The sequence below is a fragment of the Sorex fumeus genome, unplaced genomic scaffold (genome assembly GCF_029834395.1).
Source record: "Sorex fumeus unplaced genomic scaffold, SorFum_2.1 ptg000265l, whole genome shotgun sequence".
NCBI lineage: Eukaryota > Metazoa > Chordata > Mammalia > Eulipotyphla > Soricidae > Sorex > Sorex fumeus.
In genome coordinates this window covers 7727473-7743399 of record NW_026606322.1, presented here as the reverse complement: position 1 = coordinate 7743399, position 15927 = coordinate 7727473, and the positions used below count along the sequence as shown (strand labels likewise).

At 39.0% G+C, this 15927-nt stretch overlaps 1 protein-coding gene and 1 pseudogene across 3 annotated transcripts in view; one reads left to right on the top strand and one right to left on the bottom strand.

Annotated features, from left to right (window-relative positions):
- The window catches only part of LSAMP (limbic system associated membrane protein), a 1342850-nt gene that overhangs the window by 194752 nt on the left and 1132171 nt on the right, over positions 1-15927 (bottom strand). The window lies entirely within an intron of this gene.
- Positions 1641-2142, top strand: LOC130018665 (60S ribosomal protein L9-like; annotated as a pseudogene).

Genomic DNA, 15927 nt, shown 5'->3' with positions numbered 1-15927 from the left:
ACCCCTGTGCATCGCCGAGTGTGACCCCAAAAAAGCAAAAAAAAATTAGTCATTTGGTATTTCATAATAATACTAAAAAGTAGACTGATGTTATTCCTTTATTAAATTTAGTTTTCAAAATATTTCTGTAGTTTGGAAAATTTTTACAGTTCTCTGAATTTGTAGACAGATAGTATTTTGCAATTTTTCTAAAGCATTTTTGAGTTTTTAAAAAATAAAACTAAGCCCTACTGATCCTGAGCTTGGAATTTGCCTCTTAGAGTAGAAAAAAAAAATCTAAATTTTACTTTGAGACTGTAAAGAGTAAGGAATATTTTCCTATTAATTGTTACATATATTCCATTTAATCTTTCTTTCATAAAAACATAATGGAAAACATTTTCCAATTAATTTTTATTTATATTCCCTTTAGCATTTCTCTTATAAAAAAGAAAATGGAAAATACTAGGATACAACAAGTTGACTGAACCATTTTAGAACGCTTGATATATCGAAAAATTATCGAGACCTTTTAGTTACTATACTATCTGTAGCATGTCTTTTGAGGTTAACCTACCTCTGTTCCCAATCGAAAGGAGACCTTGGTCCTTGTGACTTCAGAAAGGACAGGCCCCATAGTCTCGCTGTGCTTCCCTTTTATCCCTAATCTGAATCATCTCACTCACCTCCTAAGGGCACGTATCTCTTGCTGTTCTCTGTTGCATGAAGTGGCCTTTATGTTTCAGAAAATTTAAAGGTCATTTTCCTTTCTTTGAAAGCTCACTACATTTCAGTTACTTATAGTGTCAGTTTCAGTAAAAGAAAACAGAGAGGTGAATTGTTATTTCGCTAGTGATAATCAGAGCTTTGGGAAGTACCTCTGAGAGCTGTTTTCAACCCTGGGTCACAATGCCTGTGTCCAAAGTCCAAATTCCCTCCCCATTTAAATTCTATCATCTGCAATTCAATAGTAGTTTGGTATTCCTCCCAGGTGATGAATGCTGCTTCCTAGCACAAGGCTTCAAACCTTAAAAATAAAACCAAAACAAAACAGAAAAAAGGAAGAGAACTCTGTAATGTAAATTTACGAATACTAGGATAGTACTAAAAGATTCTGCTTTCCAAAGATGAACTCTTAGAAAGATATTGGGAAATTTGTAGCCACTATTGGTTTAAAATAATTTTTTTCAGATGGACCATTAATAATGCATTAAATTGAGCCTTTTGCGCCCTGCCACAGAGGCAGGGTGAGATGGGAGGGATGGTGGTGGGAGGGATATTATCCATGGTGGTGGAAAATGGGCACTGGTGGAGGGATGGGTGTTTGATCATTGTATAATTGAAACCCAAGCACAAAAAATTGTAAATCTACAACTGTACCTCACGGTGTTTCACTAAAAATACAAAAAAAAAAAAAAAAGAAAAGGATGACAAATGATCCATGTAAAAATATCTATTCCATTCTGGTAATATATAAAGAAAAAAAGCAATTAAAAATGAGGAAAAAACGAAAAAAAAATTGAGCCTTTTGCAATAACTAGAAAGCAACAGGAATTATGCCTTTACATATTATTTTTTTGTTTGTAAGAGCGTCTATTTTTTTTTACCGGATCAATATTAAAAAATGTATCATTTCTCTCTTTGCCGCATCTACTGCAAGGATGAAGACCATCCTCTGCAAATAGACTGTGGATATTTCCGAGAATGTGGACTTCTCCCTCAAGGGACGCAGGGTCATAGTGAAGGGCCCCGAGGCAGCCTGCGGAGGTGGGGGAACCGAAAGAAACTGACTACGGTCTGCATCATCTGCAGTCAAGTGCAGAATATGATCAAGGGGGTCACGCTGGACTTCCGCTACTAGGTCTGTGTATGCCCATTTCCCTATTAACGTAGTTATTCAGGAGAATGGGTCACTTGTTGAAATCCGAAATTTCCTCGGTGAAAAATATATCCGCAGGATTCCTATGAGGTCAGGTGTTGCTTGTTCTGTCTCTCACGCCCAGAAAAATGAGTTGATTCTTGAAGGAAATGACATTGAACTTGTATCAAACTCAGCTGCTTTGATTCAGCAAGCCACAACAGTCAAAAACAAGGATATCCAAAAGTTTTTGGATGGTTATCTGTGTTTCTGAAAAAGGAACTGTACAGCAGGCTGATGAATAAGATCTAAGTTTTCTGCCTTACAGAAAGCAGAATATACAGGATGATAAGTCACACCTATTTGTGATAATGAGAAACAATAAAACTGCATGACTACCATCTTTAAAAAAAAGTATCATTTCTAAATAAGCAAAGTTTATTTTCTAGGACTGTTAACAACTTTGTGGAAATTCACTACAATGCATTTTATGATGCATTTGTACTTGAATGCTGCTTTCTGTTCATATTTTGACATCAGCTGCTTAGTGATTATATGAAATAAATACTGATTGGGTGGTATCTACTTGTCATGAATTCTGACTGGCCTGTTGCTTAGGAGTCTGAAGGTTTACTTCCTGTACTGTTTTGTACTTTGTTCTGTTTCTTCCCGTTTCCTCTTGAAGTCCTTCTTTCTGAGAACACGATTCAACGACAGAAATCTCAAACCTGCACATCAGAGTTCTAAGCAAGAGCCCTTATTTTTCTCCCAACCTCCAACTATAGAATCTCAGTTATGAAAATAACAATTTTATGGTACTTTTTTTTATCAGAATACTCAATTACACAAGGAAATCAGTTACATATATAACTATAGCAGTCTAATTACCTATAATTAGAGTTTGATGGTAAAGCTATTTCTATAAAAAATAGAAAAATATGGATTGAAAGTTCGAAGTGTAACCATTGTAACTATTGTATGCTCTTAGTTTACTTGTTCAGAAAAGAAAGACAACTTGAAGACGTCAATACTTTCAAGTTTCGTTCGTCTGGGAAAGCAGAGGGATAAAACTTAATCACTCGCAATTAGATTTGTAATGAAGGAGGCATTCCTAGGCATCCATTGACTGTTATTGATGCGCAAGAGGCAATATTTCTGTGCATCTAGTGGTTGTGCAAGGGTGAGGATGCATAAGGAAGAAGACACCTGTGGATAAAAGGTAGGAATGTGAAGTAATTATGAGTAGTTACCAGAAATATACTCCTGTGCAAGGAAGTATGTTTACCAAATTATCTAATTCCTTATTTTAAAAGCCAAACTTTAAAATTCTTCTAATGCTTATTATTGGATCACACTGATGTTGAATTTTGCCTAAGAGATATTTATTTGAATATTTATTTATCCATCTGTCTGTCCATCCATTTATCTATTTATCCATTAATTCATTTGTTTTAATGTAAACAATTGTAAAAATCCTCCAAATAACTTAATAGAAGCTCAGACATGTACATGGGGTTCTCAGTATCTCAAATCACCATTTCACCATTTTTTAAAATATTTTTTGACTAGTTTGCTAATTTTTAAAACTGTTCCCCTTTCCCTCTTTTTTTTTTTTTTTTTTTTTGCTTTTTGGGTCATACCTGGCGATGCACAGGGTTTACTCCTGATTCATGCACTCAGGATTTACTCCTAGTGGTGCTCAAGGGACCATATGGGATGCTGGGAATCGAACCCAGGTCAGCCACATTCAAGGCATACCTGCTGCACTATCACTCCGACCCCTTTTTCTCTTTTTTGATAATTCATTGTTTTTGCTCTTCTTTCACACTCCAAGTCACCATTCTCCATTCTCTAACTCTCCCATAGCCAGCCATGCTGACTAGAGACAGTAAAATTCAAGTTTCTCTTTTGGATCAATGGTGAATTTAATTTTGTATGTATTTGAATTTAAGTTTGTCAAATATAAAAATTAGCAGCATGGGTCTAAACCTGAGTACAGAGATTATTTGGACCGAAGTTAAGCTTTTGATAGAGTATGAATTAGAAGTGAATAAATGGGATCTTCTGAGGAGAATAGGTACAATTAGAAGAATCTGGTATTTTCATCTATTCTACAATTTCTTACCTTCATTGAGCTTATTGAGTTTACTGGGATGAGAGAATTAGGTGACTTAGCTTTATGGTGAATATAAAATATCTGATCACTGTAAATTCATTCTTATATTCTTTTATGTATTCAATTAATATTTGGGTAAAGTCAGGAAACCTTAGGTAATGTGAGGGGTGTTTGTAAAATAAAAAGTTATCTGAGTTATTGCTTTAGTTTCATAAGTTTCCAGCTATTGTGAATCAATGTATGAGTAGCATGGGGAGTAAATGAGATACAGACTGGGACATAGACTAGTCAAATACAAGCACATAAAGGAAAGCAAGAGAAAGAAAAAGAACATTGTCTTGACAGCACCAAAGCCAAATAATTTTCACTAATGAACTGGTATACTTTATGGAGTTAGCATAAGTAAGTAAAAGTAAAGGCCCTCCCGTTGATCATCGATTTGCTCGAGCGGGCCCAGTAACGTCTCCATTGGAGACTTTGTTGTTACTGTGTCTGGCATATCAAATACTCTCGGTAGCTTGCTGGGCTCTCCGAGAGGGGCAGAGGAATCGAACTCGGGTCGGCCATGTTGGCTGCGTGCAAGGCAGACGCCCTACCCGCTGTGCTATCGCTCCAGCCCCAACATGGAGTCAGCATACAAGAAAAAATTAGTAAAATATAGAACTTTTTGTGCTCATCATTTTTGACTTATTTTATTAATTTTCACTTTCACTTTTGCTGATATAATATTGGTATTATGGAATTGATATCATGGAATTTTATAGTTTTAGCTTTCCTCCTTATGGGGACCTCACAAACAGTGTCTAGAAAGTACTGGGACCCACAGGTGATTCTTATGCCATCAGGCTAATGGTCCAATGCAAGAGCACAGGATGGTGCTGGGAACCTCCAAAGCCAGAACCACCAGTAATTGGGGGCCTCAGGGTTGTATCTAGTAATTAGGGAACTGGGAATCAAACCACAGTTGGGCACTCACTAGGTATAGTCTTGACCGTTGTACCATCTTTCAGCCCTTAACTTCACACATTTATAAGCCTGTATTATATCATTCACCAGCCTACTACTGAAGTTTCAGTGCCATCTCACCAGAAACTACTTGCCCCCCATCCACTTTTCACTTGCCCTTAAATAACCACTATCTTTCTCACAGGAAGTAGATGATACTCTGTGTGTGTGTGTGTGTGTGTGTGTGTGTGTGTGTGTATGTGTGTGTGTGTGTGTGTGTGTTTGGCAAGTTCATTTGATATATCCACAGTTCACACATGAATCAAGTCATCTAATAAATATTTCACTTTCTAATGCATTTCACTTTGTGATAAGGATGTGCTCACCAGAACACTAACTTTTCATGTATGTGACTCTGGGTCCTACTTCTGGCCCTGTCAAAGTATGCAGTCTAAATCACTTGTCTGGTTAAAAATATTGCATCAGTGCCAAGAGCTGCATTTTCTGTAATAAGACCTACAAAATGTGGAAACAAGGCAATTATACAGTGGGCAAATCCCTGTGCCAGAAGTGATCCCTGAGTACAGAGTCAGGAGTTAACTCTGAGCACTGACTGGTGTGGCACTTCCCACCCCCCAAATTGACAAAATGTCATAGTTGCCTAGTGGTTAATTTCTGAAAAAACTTAAAGTTTGCTGACTATTTGAGAAATAGCTATATGATGCATGCTATAAAATAGCAAGACATCTGCTACAACGACCAACTCCCTTAACATGTAAGGTACTAATGAGATAGCAGATTGAAAAGACGTCTAGAAAGCTTAGTGTTTGCTACTGTTGGCAGCCCGTGTTAACTAGCATTTAAGATGACCACCAATCATACACTTGTTATGATATTTAGTCCAATCACTCAAGGGTTGGTTGATTTATCCAAGAACCATACAGTGAGAACAATAGTATTTCTCTTCAGAATTAGAATATAAAAGAATCTGGCTGAAGCTTTGCAAAGCTCTCTTTACCTTTTGTTCTGTCTCTATTTTGGAACACATTTTGGGAAGTTATGTCATGAGTAGCATACTAGAAATACTTATTAGAGAAAAACTGAAGTTTCCATACAAATAACTGGAGGAGTCAGCCTTCAGGCCAGGTTAATTTTCAATTCTAGCCTCCACAGTGTGCTGGCTGCAATCTGATAAAATGCTGGAGAACACAGTGCAACTACTCACAAAATCTCAATACAGAGAAAGTATGAGGCAAGTGTTTGCCATTTTCAGCTGGTATTTTGAGTCAATTTGTTACTCAGCAATATATTACTAATACAGCTAAATTTTAAAAAAGATAGTCAAATGAGAGACTAAGTAAGTTGTAAGCAGAAATAAAAGAAAATGAAGTCCAGAAATCTGGAAATTCAAAGGGTCAGAAAATATAAATCATTCTTGATATTAAATTAGGAGAGAGACTTTAAATTACTCTAAATATCAAAGGGCCAACAGAGCCTCTTATTTGCTAAAAGAGGCTTACAAGAAAAACAATTAAGAGTGGGGAACAGCGTAGCTTGCTGAGGTTCATATTGAACTTTCATTGTTAGAAGGTGGCTGTCAAGCTCAGATTGGAAATGGGGTAAAACATGTTGAAGCACTAGAATCTTTAAAGAACAATGAGCCTGGTAGGTGGCAGTGCGTGCTTCTAACTAGCAGCATGTTGATCAGAAGTTTATTAAGATACTGAGAGAGACATGAGTTCAGACTGAAAGTTTGCAAAATATATGGAACAAGTCTTTCTTTCTTTCTTTCTTTCTTTCTTTCTTTCTTTCTTTCTTTCTTTCTTTCTTTCTTTTTCTTTCTTTCTTTCTTTTTCTTTCTTTCTCTCTTTCTTTCTTCTTTCTCTTTCTTTCTTTCTTTCTTTCTTTCTTTCTTTCTTTCTTTCTTTCTTTCTTTCTCTCTCTCTCTCTCTCTCTTTCTTTCTTTCTTTCTTTCTTTCTTTCTTTCTTTCTCTCTTTCTCTCTTTCTCTCTTTCTCTCTTATTTTTTGCTTTTTGGGTCACACCCGGTGATGCTCAGGGGCTACTCCTGCCTCTGCAGTCAGGAATGACTCCTGGAGGTGCTCGGGGGAACCATATGGGCTGCTGGGAATAGAACCCGAGTCAACCCCATGCAAGGCAAATGCCCAACCTGCTGTGCTATCACTCCAACCCCGAAACAAATAGTTCTTAAATTTGTTTGTGACACATGCTGAAGAATTTTATTGTAGATTAATGTGTATGTATATGTGTGTATATATATACACAAATATAATATATATGGAGAAAGTGAGAGAGAGAGAGAGAGAGAGAGAGAGAGAGAGAGAGAGAGAGAGACCATATGACCAGAAATGGAGGTGTTAAAGTTACTTTAAAATGCATATTCTAGGGGCTGTAGCAATAGCACAGTGATTAGGGCATTTGCCTTGCATGCAGCCGACCCTGGTATAATTCCCAGCATCCCACATGGTCCCCTGAGCACTGCCAGGAGTCATTCCTGAGTGCAGAGTCAGGAGTGGCCCCTATGCATCGCCGGGTGTGACCCAAAAAGAAAAAAATGCATATTCTAAATTCCCACTTTAAATGTCTTCAAGAAAATGGCCAATGATAGAGCCTCCTCAATTTCCATTGTTGCAGTCTGTGGATGGAGAGCAAGGTAGACAAGAAAAAGAAAAACAGTAAAGTTTCAACAAATATCAGGTTGGGGGATTTTAGAGTCCTCTAGACTCCAAAATCAATATGTATATCTCCAATTACAATATCCTATATCCTAGTGTAGAATTTAATACAATTTTCCATCCATGTTCCATCATTGTGTTAGGTGCATATGTTTTGGGGGAGGTTAGGAGACCCGCAACTTATATTTATAATGTTCTTTTTTGTAGGATTAGGAGGTACATTATATCTGGTCCTGAGGGCTATGGTTGTGCATTTTGGTAAGACTATTTTATAGGATGTTGCAGGACTATCTCCAAGAGGAGAAGATGATACTGATGATTCTTTCCTGGAGGAGAAGACGATATTCCAAGTGAACACAGAATTGTTTGACTTAGAGCTGGAAGGACTTATGGCAGCAGAGAAAATGATATTTTCATTTTATTACAAAACTGTTTGTGATTGGGTTTCAGTTGTTCAATGTTCCAACACTCATCCCTTCACCAGTGTACATTTTTATACCAGGTTCCCTCCTACCACCCCCCATCCCCCCACCCCCAACCTCCTCCTGCCTTTATGACAGGAACTTTTCTTCTTTTGAAAGTACAGACGATTATTTTTGTCTTCCTTCGTTGTGGCAGCCTAGGTCGACCTTGAGATTTTGTCGGCCTCTCCTTTCTCATCCTTCTCAGTGCTGCCATGTCGGTGAAGCCTTCAGGGTCAGGTGAATGAGACCAGTTGTAGTTACTGGTTTTGGCATATCGAATACACAACGGATAGCTTGCCAGGCTCTTTCATGTGGGCGGAATACTCTCGGTAGCTTGCCAGTCTTTCCGAGAGGGATAGAGGCTTTTGGGGCGACCTCTAATTGCCCTCGTACGTGTTACCATACTTGGACCCTATCAAATATGGTATGGCAATTCCGGAAGATGGGTATTTAGTGTCTTATGCGCGGGTCCGGAAATCGTCCTGGAGTGTGGCGGTAGCTGGGTAGTGGAGGTAGTGTTGGTAGTGGAGGTCTGCCAGTGGGGTATTTATCTGGTCCCGGTAGGGGTAGGGTGAGTCTTCTGTGTGCAATCCGATCCTTGGGTCTCTAGTGGTTGGTAGGAGCAGACAAGGCAGGGTAGGGTGGGGCTCCTGATTAGAATCCCTTTGTCACCTGTGGTTGGTGGGAGCAAGCAGAGTATCTCTCTCCCTGGGTCCGTTGAGCCTGGAGTCCAAGGCCTCAGAGAGTTCCACTTATCTTGTTCTGTGGGTGTCCAGTTGTGCGTGAGTCTCGGCCGGAGCTGCCACGCGGGTCCGGAAAGCGTCCTGGAGTGTGGTGGCGGCTGGGTAGTGGAGGTAGTGTCTTCTTGTTCTCTCTCTATCCTTTTGTACATTATGATTTGCAATACAGGTACTAAGAAGTCATCGTGTTTGCTCAGAGAGCTCAGTATTTTTATTGGGAAGGTACAGGTGGAGTAGCTTTTTTACTGTGGCAGCTTTGGGGTATGGATGTGATTGCCAGGGCTTACAGAAGTACTGGGGGTGTGGAGAAGTAGCCCATCCCAAATCTGAGAAAATCTAGAGAGTTCAGTCACAAAAACTGCATGCCCAAATTTTCAGCAGGTTAATATCTAAGTGTGGTCTCTCCTGGGATGGTGGATTCCGGCTGGAATATGGTGGTCATTTTATTTTGTATAATATAGGAAGGGCTGGAGCGATAGCACAGTGGGTAGGGCTTTGCCTTGCATGCAGCTGACCCAGGTTCGATTCTTCCGCCCCTCTCGGAGAACCCAGCATGCTACCGAGAGTATCTCGTCTACCCAGCAAAGACTGGCAAGCTACCCTTGACGTATTCAGTATGCCAAGAACAGTAACAACAAGTCTCAAGATGAAGATATTATGGTGCCTGCTTGAGCAAATCGATAAACACAGAGGACAGTGCTACAGTGCTGTAATGTAGGAGTACTGCTGTTTATTCAGCCTGCTGGCAAGACAAACACCGTACCTGCTGTGCTACTCCCCAGCCCCTAAGGTATTCTTAATAATGATTAGTTGTGGGTGAATATAGCACCAACACTTTAGACAAGACATACTCTTAAGAATTAGCGAGCTATAAATTTAAATATATATTGCCTTCTTTATGAGTTTCTAATATTTTCTTCATTTTTACTAGTAAAAGAGCACTTTAAATTATCAACATGATTGATACATTGCAAGCTTGAATTGCTCTGTATACCATCAGTTGAATTACAAAAAAAAAAATTAGATACCTTTACTTATTTTCATCCATCCTATTCATTTTATTCTCTTTTAATTTTTGTTATGACATTTAAAGGATGTATTTAAAATACAATTAGAAATCTTTCACCCTTCAGGATATTTTGATTTGCTTTTTCTTTCTATTGTCCCTTTTTTCCAAATAAAATGACAGTATTTCTCTAAATGAGAGAAATACTGACATATCAAACACTGGCAATTTATTTTTTAAAGGGCATTCAATTTTCACACTAAATGAGTTGTTCTGAGGCTATGAGTATAGTTCAAATTATGTGGTAAGTAGAAATGAAGTAGGTGAAGAAAATGTGGAGGGAGAGAAAAAAGGCGGGAGTGGTGGGGACAGTGAATAGCTTACGGTCTCCGTGAGTCATAGAGATTCCTATACTTATTGGGCTTACCACCACTATTCATTAAAAATATCACTCAGGGGCCAGACAGATAATATAATAGCACTTGTCTTTCACTTGGAATACCCAGGCTTTATCGCCAGCATCCCATACAATTCCCTGAGCACTAACAGGAGTGAGTCCTGAGTGCAGAACCAGGAGTGATCCCTGAGCACTGCCAGGTGTGACTCAAGAGAAATATACATAATTCAATGCCCCACTGGAAATCTACATTTTTGTAAAAAATTTTATTAAATAGCTGTGATTTACAAAGTTACTAATAGTCGCATTTTAGGCATATAATACTTCAACACCAATCTCTTCACTTGTGTCAACTTTCCTCCACCAGTGCTCACAGATTCCCTACCCTTCTGACTCCCACTTCACCCCAACCAGTTGACTCCACCCCAACCAGTTAGTTTCAGTAGTTGCTGCTTTGAAAATCTACTTTCTTTAACAAATAGTAAGTGTACCCCAGGGTTGGAGCGATAGCACAGCGGTAGGGTGTTTGCCTTACAAGCGGCCAACATGGCCGACCCGAGTTCGATTCCTCCGCCCCTCTCAGAGAGCCTGGCAAGCTACCGAGAGTATCTCGCCCACACGGCAGAGCCTGGCAAGCTCCCCGTGCTGTATTCAATATGCCAAACAGTAACAAGTCTCATGATGGAGACGTTACTGGGCCCGCTCGAGCAAATCGATGAACAACGGGAGGACTGTGACCATGAAGTGTACCCCAATTGCACTGAAGCCCCCACCCCCAGCCTCCTAGATCATTATAGTGTTCTTCTGGTAGTGATTATCTGTTTTAGAAAATACTTCTTAACTGCTCATAAACAAAACAATTGTCATAGCATTTCTAATGAATTTTTTTCAAGGAGACAGCAACCAATTTGAAGATAAGGTACAACTCTGTGTTATTCTTATTGTTGACAACTCAAGAAAATTTTACAAGTGTTGTATATATTTTAAAGAGGAAACCATTGTCTTTCTGACCATGTACTTAGGTTGCAGCATTATTTTCTTCAATGTTTAAAAATGGAATAAACTGGGTGGGACCTCCTTTCATCATCCTGTTTTTCAGTCATTACTATAAGTAATGATAAATGAATTAGATGTAGTAGAGAGAATGACTTAGACCAAGTTAGTATGAATCAGAAGAAATTCAAGATCATTTTAATGACATCTGGTACTTAACACATATGATCCAAAAGGCATTTTCATGTCTGATGTAAATTCAGAGTATAGATTGTATGGAATGGACATTCAGAGTCTTCACGGCAGCCTGGAGAGATTGAACTGAGTATTGAGAGGGCACACAACAACGTTTGCAAGCAAAGCAAGAGAATCCGGTTTCTAAGCTGCCTCCATATGGTTAAGAGTGGTTTGAAAAACACTCCTTCATTGATTCCTCCTTGAAAGGTAATCTAGTCAGTGAGATAAAAATCTTCTTGCACTTGTGTCTTATTTGTCATAATTATGCATCTTTAGGGTTTCGTAATGACCAATTTAATCATTTTGCCGTTTAGAAGGCTATAACAGCCAATCATGATAATAGGTTTGGTATTTGGTAGGAATCATTTAACGCCCAAGAGCCCTTACTCGGAGCCTCTTGATACTACTTCAACTTGACAAGCAGCTTCTGATTAGCACACGTTGCAAAACCTTTGGTAAAGCGCTTATTTCTTTTAAGTAAACTCTGTGACCTAGTAGTAGGCGGGTTAGATTGCAAGCAAGGTCATCAAGTGAAAGAAGATTTCTCCAAAATGCTTATTCTATTTCTAGTCATTTATTTTAAAAACCTAAACATACCAAGCAGCTTCTATTTTCTCATGAGTTCTAAATGTTCTAACTGGCTGCTGATAACGAACTGAACTTTCCAGAAAAAGCACAGTCACTGTCATTAAGTGACATTGGAGAAGTCAAAAATTATATTCAACTAAACTTACTATTTTCCTATCGAGTGAAATTTTTCAATAACTTGTCACAATTATATGAGAAATAACACAAAATCCTAGGACATTGGTTCTGAATATTTAATGGGCATAAGAATAACCAATGGAGTAGGGTTTAAATGGAAGTCATGAGGTTTATCCTTAGAGGTTATTATTGTTGTTTTTATTTGTCTTGGTGGTCCCAGAAAAATACATTTAACAAGCCACCAGTAACATTTATAAAAGTGGCCTTGGACCAAATTTTGAGAAATAGTATAGAAGGCCAATTACTGGTAGATTGTTTGTTATAGGTAAAAACATCTCAGCATTTTATCTAAGTGCACTGATAAAATGGTTCCACTTTTTTCCCTGCTATGCCTCCATTTTGACTAAATTAATCACTTTTCTAAAGTATTTTGTAAATGCATGTTTGAGTGCATTTATTTCTTGGAAAAAAAAAAGTTTAAAAAATAACAGAGCTTGTTTTTTTGTATAGCATGATTTTTAAAATGACAAGAGATTAGACTTTGGAAAGCTTTGCCAAGGTCATAACTCTCAGTATAAAGATTGGTTTGAACTTGAAGTGTATGTTCAGTTACCATCTATGGCACATAGTATATTTCAGTTATTTAACCCTTTCCATTCTCAGTATCCTACTCTGAAAATAGGGCTAGTGATATAAATCTTATGTTTCTCCACACAATTAATCATACATGCATACACATGTGTGTATATATATACTCACATTAATAATGTATATTTATATGTATATATATATGAAAATACTAAATGTCCAGTTATATTATATTATGAGTGCAATCAATGAGCTAGAGGAAAATATCGATATCAAAAGTATGCTAATATATCTAGGAAAAAGAAAATGTGGCTTCTAGTCACTCCAAGTTTTTCTTATAGGTGGGCTAAAAATTAACAGTGAGTCAGAAAAGAGATGTGTCACTTAAAGACAGACTGAAATCTTGGAGCAATGCTGTGGGATGCATTGCAAGTGGCTGAGAAATTCTGAGGTTGACTCTAGCCCAGTAATCCCTTTGCAATCTCAGATGGAAGGAATAAGGCAATGCTGTTCTCATATCATCTGAATCTGTCTTTTTTCCTCACCCGTATCTGCTATTTCATATGCTACATTTGTTCCCCTTAGTATACCCAGTGGGGTTTTTTTTTGCATTTTTTGTTATTATTTATTTATTAATTGAATCACCGTGAGAACAATTACAAAGCTTTCAGGTTTAAATCTTGGTCATACAATGATCAAACACCCATCCCTCTATCAGTGCACATTTTCCACCACCAAGGACCCCATTATGCCCCCCATTCCACCCCTTCCCCTGCCTATGAGGCAGATGATTTCCACTTAACTCTCTCTCTACTTTGATTACATTCATTATTTTGACAAAAGATGCACCATTATTATTTGGAATTTTCTCCCAACAATTAGACCTGCTGAAAAGGCATTGTTAGATAATTTGTTTTCTATTGCAGATTATGAAGAGTGTATAAAAATTTTGGATTTCTGGTATTTTACTAATTAAGTCTGGAGGGATTTCTACAAAAAGCCCCTGGTTTCTCAGATTGGTTTGTGTGCCTCTGGGATTATGGTCATTCCAGAGTCAGAGAGCCGCTCATGGGGGGCAACTTGTGGTCTTGGCAGGGTGGGAGGGATGGGCTTGCCCCCCCCCGCCCATCCCATGAGGCTGTGAGAGGTGCCCCATCATCGCCAACACATACCTGGCTGTTCAATAGTTTCTGAGGCAGTGACCACCATGCCATGGGGGCGGGGAGGGGGGCGGAAGGGAGAAACACCCTTTCCCACCAGGTGGGGCATGGCTACGTAGCTTAATGCACAGTCCAGACACATTTCTGCCAAAAGCACTGGGTTCCCAAATTGGCTTGTGTGCCTCTGGGATCATGGTCGTTCCGGAGCCAGAGAGCCCCTTGTGGGGGACTGCTCGTGGTCCCCCAGCATCTTTTTATTTTAAACAAAGGTCATAAGAATAAGTCAAAGAATAATTGCCTTTTTTCTGCTATTCTACCATTAGGAATTTTGTTATTTTCTCTGTTGTTATAGTACGTCGAAAAGAAATATACCACATGCATTTTACGGACATGCAAAGAGCATTAGATAAAACGTAATATTTCATGTTTCTTTTTCCAAGATTAGATGTGCTCAACATCCAGTTCCAACTTTGTGCTAGCATCAGTCTTGCATCTTTGAGAGGCATCTAAGCCCTAATTTGCAATGATAGCCATGGTTAGTGAGGGCCAAAGGGCACTTAGGTGTGATGTCGTGTAATGATGTACAGAATTTCTCTATTTTGGGGCGGCGGGGGGGCGGTCAATATATTTTCCTGCTGCTATGGTTATTGGTCTTCTTTCTTTATAGTTATAAAGACACATTTGGGTTCCTAAAACATACTAAGATATTCAAGGTGACTTCATCCTTCTTTTATCAGATAGAAATCAGCATGCAAGTCAGATAAATATCAGGGTAGACTTGGTCACTGGAAACTTTGGAGATGACTCTCCTCATGTAATACACTGTCACTGTCCTCCCATTGTTCACTGATTTGCTCAAGCAGGCCTAGTAAAGTCTCCATTGTGACAATTGTTGCTGTGTTTGGCATATCAAATATGTCACGGGGAGCTTGCCAGGCTTTGCTGGGCGGGCAAGATACTCTAGGTTGCTTGCCCGGCTCTCCAAGAGGGGCGGAGGAATAGAACTTGGGTTGTCCATGTTGGCTGCGTGCAAGGCAAACACCCTACCCACTGTGCTATCGCCCCAGCCCATGTAATAAAAATTAAAAAAAAAATTCTGTCACTGTCACTCTCCTGTTGTTCATCGATTTGCTTGAGCGGGCCCAGTAATGTCTCCATCATGAGTCTTGTTGTTACTGTGTTTGGCATATCGAATATGACACGGGTAGCTTGCCAGGCTTCTCCATGCGGGCGAGATACTCTGAGTAGCTTGCCAGGCTCTCTGAGAGGGGCAGAGGAATCGAACCCGGCTTGGCTGGGCAGGCTGTGTGCAAGTCAAATGCTCTACTGCTGTGCTATCACTCCAGACCAAAAAATAAAATTCATTTTGTGAAATATTTTCATCATCTTATATGAAATTGTTTCATTTTCTGCATTGATGGCCTGTCTTTGTGGAGATCTGGGACATAGTACACAAAAAGAAATAAAGGGTAAGAGTGCAATAGATTGAAATAGAAGTAAATTTACAACATGTCAAATCTGTCTTGTGGTGGATAATTAAGAAATATTCATGACATGACTACTCATAAATGCATCTGTTGCCTGAATTAATGCTATATGCAGCTTTATGACAGTGACCTCTCTTGGGGTTCTGGTTCTTCAGTAACATAATTTTGAGAACTTGGGAGTCCCCTTTTTACTTTCTTACAAATACGGTGGCAATTTTTTCAGGAATTTTCTTCCAGTTTCTAAAACTCAGGATAGTGAGCAGATATATGGCCTCAAAACTATTCCTTCCTCACAATATCATTACTGTAAAGAGGGAATAATTTTACATTTTTATTCAATAGCACCAAGAAAAAGCGAACAGGGCATGGACATAGGTGACTAGTCAGGGGTGTCTGTTTTACATATGCTGCAACCAGGTTTGAACTTGGCACACACTGCTCCCTTAACACTGCCTGACGCCACCCTGGAAGGCTCTGTTATCACCAGACCTTAGTTCCTCTGTGTCCTCAGTATTTCATATTGCCCAACCAGCCTGGTTGGCCAAATATCCCCTGAA